Source organism: Myodes glareolus, chromosome 6 (assembly GCF_982192425.1).
Source record: "Myodes glareolus chromosome 6, mMyoGla1.1, whole genome shotgun sequence".
NCBI classification, from domain to species: domain Eukaryota; kingdom Metazoa; phylum Chordata; class Mammalia; order Rodentia; family Cricetidae; genus Myodes; species Myodes glareolus.
Window position 1 is genome coordinate 798,809 of NC_142031.1, and position 7,623 is coordinate 806,431.

The window sequence follows — 7,623 nt, forward strand, 5'->3', positions numbered from 1 at the left end:
ACCAATTCTACTTTTTTTTTTAAAAAAAAAAGCTATTATTATAAATGATTTAGGATAATTAAAAATATAGTTTAGTAGTTAGTCATCTATAGCAATCAAACTTGTAGTCATATTAGATATGTTTTAAGGTCAAACAGATATATTTTACATAGGTAGATGATCTTCAAATACTTCAGAGACATACAGAATATGACCTTTATGATGTTTTCATAATATAAGACTTTTCATGACAGTGAGACAGGTCTGCTCCTGGCAGCACCAATCTACTTAAAAAAAAAAAGATGGTCATCAAAGAACCTCTATATGGAGTTTATGTTCACCATGGCAAAGTTAGTCACTGGGCAACTGCTGAGATTATGTTGTATAAATTGGACAAAAGAAGGCGATCAAACTTTGCCAAGAAAAGATAGGACAGTTCTTCAAAATTCCTGCTTCACAGTAAAGTCTGTCAGATATCCTAGGCCTGTAGGCTGCAGATGGATGCCCCAATGTTGCAGAGGAACCTTGGGTGACTGTCCAAGCAGCTAAATGACTCTGTCAGTTCTATAGTTTGGGAAATTGTTTGCTCTGCACTTCCTGTTTACTCATGGAATATCATATCCTTATCAGGTCTTTGATGGGAGTGAAGACTAGATAGTTATATCATGTTGTTACCAAATTCAGAAAAGAAACTTACAAGGGAGATGTTTATAAAGTTGAAAAACATAAAGGCTTAAATTGTTTATCTAAGAAAATGTTTTAGGGTCTTAAAAAAGTTTAGGTTGGTAATACAAGTTATGATATAAAGTGATTTAGGTGTAAAACTTTGGACTCACCAAGATAGGATAGATAATAGAGTAGTTTCTCTGAATTTGTCAAATATAAGGAGACTGGACATTGTAAATGTAATCCTTACTTGCTAATTGTTCTTATTGTATATAGTTCTACTGTGCTAGAGTTAAAAACCTTTTCTTTTTATTTAAACAAAAAGGAGGATATTTGTACACTGTGAAGATGTGTCACTGTGTTTGGCTTACTAAAAGATGAACAGTCAGTAGCTAGGCAGGAGAAATTAGCTGGAACTTCCAGGCACAGAGAGAAACTGAGATGATGAATCTAGGTGCATGAATTTTGCCAGCAAGATGCAGAACAAGTTGGATGAATGGTATTGATGAGAGGTAAAGAGCCACATAGCAAAATATAGATTAACAGAAAGAGGTTAATTTAAGTTATAAGAACTAGTTGAAAACAAGCCTAAACTAAGTTCAAGCTTTCATAATTATTGGTAATTCTCCATGTCATTATTTGGGGGCTGGCAGGCCAAAGAGAGTCCAATGAGTTTTAGACGATGGGGATTGGTGGAATTTCAAGTCCTGACTTCGGGCTTTTTTACTCTGTGAGGTGAGGGCTGGGTTTGGCCATTAGAGCAGTTAAGAATGTTCTGTGGTTGGAGGTCGTCAGGGGAGGGGCCTGGCCACTTGTTTGCTTTATGGGGCTTACAGTGCCTTCTCCACCTGACAGCCCAGTTCATTCAACACCAGCATTTCTACATCTCTATCTTTACTTCATTCCCTCTCTCCATTCCTAGTCAGGTCCAGTCCCTGGGGCAGAACAAGGATTTGTCATTCCTTCTTGAAGGGGAGCTGGTAAGACAAGGGTTAAAAGGGAGGTGAGTGGTGTCAGGGAACCTCCCAGGAATCCAGCTAAGACCCCTAGCAATAGTGGAGAGTGTGTCTGAACTGGCCATCTACTGTAATCAGATTGGCGACTACCATGTCATCACAGAACCTTTACCGAGTAACTGGTGGAAGCAGATGAAGAGATCCATAGCCAAGCACTGGGCCGAGCTCTGGGAATCCTAAAAGGAAGGAGGGATTGTGCAAGCCAGGGGAGTCAAAGTCATGATGGAGGAACCCACAAAGACAGCTGACCTGAGATCATGGGAACACATGGACTCTGAACCAACAGTAGGGAGCCTGCATGGGACCTACCTAGGACCTCTACAGGTGTCATACAAGCGTATGACAGTTGTGTAGCTTGGTCTGTTTGTAAGGCTCCTAGTAGTGAGATCAGGACCTGTCCCTGGCACTTAGCTGGCTTTTGGGAACCTTGCTCTCCATGCTGCATCACTTTGCCCAGCCTTTATACAGGGAGAGGGGCTCAGTCCTACCTACCTCAACTTGATATGCCATGCTATGTTCAAGCCCATGGAAGGCCTGCCCCTTTCTGAATAGAGACAAGGAGGAATGGGTAGATGGGGAGGTGGGGAGATGGGAGTCAGGGGGAGCGGATTGGAGGAGAGGAGGAAGGGGAAACTGTATGTAAAATAAAGGGAAAAATGTTAATTTTAAAAAGGAGGTGAAACATTCCACCCTGCAACAAAGACAGGGAATGTTCTAAGGGGAAGTAAACACTTCATCCTGCAGAGAACTCTGGGAAGCTCAGGATGAGAACTCAAAGGTTTCAGGAAGTTTCTGAAACTGACTAGATTCAGTTGGCTCCTCTCTTGCCAAGCAAGCATAAGGAGCAAGGATGCTGACAGATACTTTTAAAGAAGCTGAGCTACCTGGAAGAGTCTCAGATCAACTGGGTGGCCTGGAAAGAAGACTAACTTGCTGAGCTACCTGCACGCTGTGGAGTGTCCGCCAGGTTCCCAGCTTGGTACCGTGCGAGGATAGGCTTTCAGCCGCCTTTGAACCGTTTCTGCTCCGGTAAATAACCCCCATAAAACGCACTGGTTCACCCAGCTGGACCTTGGTGGTATCCTTACTTCTATCTGGGTTTATTCTATAAACATTCACTTACATCTTCCCAGGAAGTGCCGCACAACACCAGGCTTGGACATTCTTCACCCTTGGGCAAACACAGAGCCTTTGAGAAGCCAGATCTTCACCTGTCATGTGTCTCCTTCTTTCTGGCACTCCTTTGCCCCAGCAGCCCATTTTCTGGGGAAAACTACTTCCCTGTGTCTCCTCCAGCTCTGTCCCTCGGGTGCTCACCAGCCCCTGGCTCCCTCAGTTACCATCACCCCTGCCACATCGTACAACCTACTGAAATGATCATTCCTGGATCCCTGCCTATCACAGTTAGGGCCACTACTGCTGCGACGAAGCACCATGACCAAAAAGCAAGTTGAAGATAAAGTAGTTTGAATGATAATGGCCTCATAGGATTGTAAGGACTAACATTATCGGGAGGCATGGCCTTTTTGGAAAATGTGTGGTGTTACTGGAGGAAGTGAGTCACTGGGGGCAGGCTTTGAGGACTCAGTTCCAGCCGGGCCTAGTGTCTCAGTCTCTTCCTACTGCCTTGGGTTTCAGATGTAGAACTCTCAGCTATCTCTCCAGCAACATGCACACCTGCATGTCATCATGTTTCCCGTCACGATGACAATGGACTAAACCTCTGAACTGTAAGCCAGCCCCAGTTAAATGTTTTCCTTTATAAGAGTTGCCGTGTCGGGGGCTGGAGAGATGGCTCAGCGGTTAAGAGCATTGCCTGCTCTTCCAAAGGTCCTGAGTTCAATTCCCAGCAACCACATGGTGGCTCACAACCATCTGAAATGAGATCTGATGCCCTCTTCTGGCCTGCAGGCAGACACACAGACAAGAATATTGTATACATAATAAATAAATAAATATTTAAAAAAAAAAGAAAAAGAGTTGCCATGTCATGGTGTCTCTTCATAGCAATTGAAACCCCAAGGCAAGGAGGAGAAGGTTTATCTGGCTTACACTATTCATCATCAGAGGAAGTCAGAACAAAAACTCAAAACAGGACAGGAACCTGGAAGCAGGAGCTGCTGGCACCACCCACAGTGGGCTGGGCCCTCCTCCATCAATCACTAAGAAAATGCCTTACAGCCCGATCTTATGGAGGCAATGTCTCAACTGAAGTTCCCTCCTTTTCAGTGACTCTAACTTGTGTGAAGCCGGCATAAAACTAGCTAGCACACTATCTCATCATAGGCATGTTTTTCTCTTGCCACGCTCTAGGGTTGTTTCCGTGGGTCTCACCCCCCCCCCCCCACACACACACACTTTAAGAATCCCTGTGGCAGGTGAGGGAGGCATGAAAATGAGTGTCTAGAACCAGAGTCCTTAGGGGAAGCAAGGTGTGGCAAGTGCCAAAGCACCTAGCAGATCTGGCCCATCTGAGCCTCATCCGTGGCTCATCTCCTAGTTCACCTCAGACCCCTGCATAAGGTGTGACCACCAACAAGACTTGTAGTGTGGCCTTAGCAGTATTCCCGTGGACTTAGTGCCCTTCTCTGATAGGGTTACAAAGGAAAAATACTGTTTGGGGCCTTTCCAACAACTGTGTAGCTCATCTCAGCCAAACTTGCTTTGGTAATGAATGCTGCTCCAGGTTGGGGAGAAGCCAGGAGTTGCGGTGTGTGGCCCTACCAGCCAGCTTCATACTGCAGAATAAATACTCTAGGTAGCAACTGCTTTTCCGAGACCAGGCCTGGTACGACAGCAGGCCAAATGAGCCTACATCAAACTCTGCCTTTCCACTGAGCCAGGATCTGACCATGCTCAGTGACCTGAGAAGAAGGAAACCTAAGATGCAGCCTTTTCTTCCTTTAGTGTCTGAGGGTCTCAAGCTGGCCCAGCCTTTACTGTTGGCCATTCCTACAGCCTCCCACTTCTGAGCCATCATTCTGAGATGGTGGATGGCCAGTGATAGCTTGAGTCCCTGTGGTAGTGGCTGGTCACTCTTGCCCCCCAGCATACCAGATGCACCCTCTCCACCCCTGGCAGCCCTGCACTAGAGGAAGAATCCTGAATCCCCTTACATGCTCTGGAGAGTCGGGCGTTCCTTTTCATGTGGCCAGGTCATGCCTAGGGGATGCCATATGACCTCTGGGCCACAAGGGAGGTATCTGGAAAGGCCAGGAGGTGATTGGAGCTTTGGGACATTGAACAACTGCTTAGGAGAGATACTTCAGTGGCAGAAATGGCTCCAACACTTGACTTCCTGTTTACTCCAGTTCTGGCTGCCACCTATCACCAGGTCTCAGCAGGGTTGGCTTAGGGATGTGCTGCTGGGCTTGGGCTGCATGCTTGCATGCTGACTATTGCAAAACTGATGTTATCTCCTGGAAGAACCTGTGAGTCACTGCCCCAGAGCAAGGGGCTGTGCCCCAAATCCTCCCAAACAAAGACCCTTTGTCCCTAAACCCTCCCATTCAGGCCCACATGAACAACCACCAGACACACAGGCAGACAGACGTGCCAATAGAGGTAGCCAGCACAGGTAGAATTACGGCTGTTTTCTGTCCCTGAGTGTGTTTCTCGGCCCACCTGCCTCAGCTCTCAGAACTAAGCTATGGAAGATCTGGGGCTGGCTGCAGGAGGTCCCTTCAATAAGGTCCTGAAAGAGTAGGGCCATAAGGTCTTAGAGCCCACAGTGACCTCAACTGGGAACCCATGGCCACACCCAGACAGTGAGCAGTGGCCCCAGGACCCACAACCTTGTGTTCTGCTCTAAGATGCAGTCTGCCATGGATTCTTCAGTTTGTCTGAGACCAGTGTTCTGGGGGCAAGACAGAGTCCACACAAGGCTCTCCCAGTGCTACCCAAGGACCTTCTTCCCAGGCCAGGAGTGAGGTGGGAAGCACACAAAGGAATGTGCTCACAGTAAGCTAGTGTGAGACCCTGAGCAGCCACGCATCCCATTTGGAATCCTTAGCAGACAGCGGCAGGACTAATGCCACTGGGTCATACCCAATGACCAGATCTATGTTCACTCCTGAGTCTGACCACTTGCCTGGAGAGAGTTCCAGTCATCTGGACACCTTCCCCATGTCTACTTGGTAGAGATCTAGTCGACCTGGCTCTTCCTGGATCCAGAGCAGAGATCCCCGGGTACACAGATACCCCTTTCCCTCCGCTACAAACATGTGCACATTCAGGGTACCTCTGTGGGAACATAGCAGGGCACACTCACAGGCTCTTGATATCACCTATACAGACATTGTGTTGCCTATATAAGTGCCCCAGTATACATAGACGTGAGAGAGGTGCCCCTCCAGAGAGACTCCCCACATGCCAGCCAGGTACTCCTGGTTCTCTGCAGAATATATAAACTGGACTGCCCAGCAGGTGGCAAGTTACCCAAGGGGCCCTTAGAGTAGACCCACTCAAAAGCCAAGCCTGCCTGGCTATATATTATAAGGCCAGTATGAGCAGGCCTCTTCTGTATGTCAAACCCCCAAAGCAGAGCACATGGTGGGTATATGTGGGGATTGGAACCGTCAAAGCTATGCAACACCTAAAACGTAGGTCTTAGAGGCTTAGCCTTGTTCATGGCCAGAAGCCCCCATCCCTGCCTAACCCTTCCAACTCCTAGCTTGAGATGCACCATAAGAGGACTCTCTAGCCATCCTGGGCATGAGAACCATATTCTTATTTGTGCTTAAGCCCAGGACAGGGTGCCAAGGATACAAAACAGCGTACTTCCAACACTGAGTATTGGACACTGATCCTGGGAGGCGCTGGCCAGGTCTAACCAGGCTATGACCCAAGATCAGATTCAGGAAAGGTTTCAGATCAAGCATTTCTATGTTGGATATGACCTTCCAGGACAGTCAGGAGCCCTTTGTAGTGGCTCAGACCCTAGCTCTAAGTCCCAGCCGGGAAGGCCCAAGTGTCAGACTGCGCTTGTGTGAAGTCAGCCTACCAAAGGGGCTAGCAAGGCCAGTCAGCACCTCCAGCTGCTCTAAAACAACGGTTTGGGATCAGGAGCAAACCAAGGCTGCCCAGCATAGCGATGCCCATGCTTTCTTTGTCCCCAGCCAAAGATGGGGACATCTTTGTATCTAGACGCACGGGCCACTTTATAAATCAGTTCAAAATGGGAGAATGTAAGAGAAAATAAATTACCTTCCCCTGAGCTCTCCCCACTCTTGAGACCCTCAAGGTAGCCCGCACCTGAATATTACAGCAGTTGTATACAGTCTGTTTTCCGTAGCATGCCACACTCAGGCTGGGCAACCATGCTAGGTTGTCTTCCATGTATCTCTGAGATATCAGAGCCTAATACCATGTGAGACTTGAGAAAACCATGAGATATAGCTGGGTACAAGCAAAAAGCCTGGCTGCTTGTCTTTTGGGCAGGTTGCATGGGATTTTCTGCCCACGTTGGAGCCTTCCACTATACCCGAGACACCCACTCACTTGCTCTTGGGCCCCCAGTCACTGGGGCTCATCTGGAGACAGCACATTCCAAGGAAATTACAGGTAAGTGGCTAATGACCTCCGATTAGGGGCAGGAATGGGGAGAAAGAGCAGACAGATAGACGCAGGTGGAGTCAGGCGCAGAGACAAGGCCCACCCTGATCCTGGCCACCTGCCCAGGCATTGCTGTGTGGGGCTGGCCCCCGATCAGTGTCTCCTCATCGCTCATCTCCATCTGTCTTTTTGTGGGGCCCTAAGTTCCATTCTGTGAGTCTCCATCCTGGGCATCACAGACCCTGCAGCAGCCAACAAGACCAAAGAACAAAGCTGTGAGACCCTTACCTTGGGCAGGGAGGCCCTATATGTGGTTCAGGAGAGTCTGGCTGGTGCTGCCCACCATACTGGGTTGTTGGCTTCGAGCCTCAGTCTGATCTGCACAGGGTAATAGCTGCTATTAGTGGAG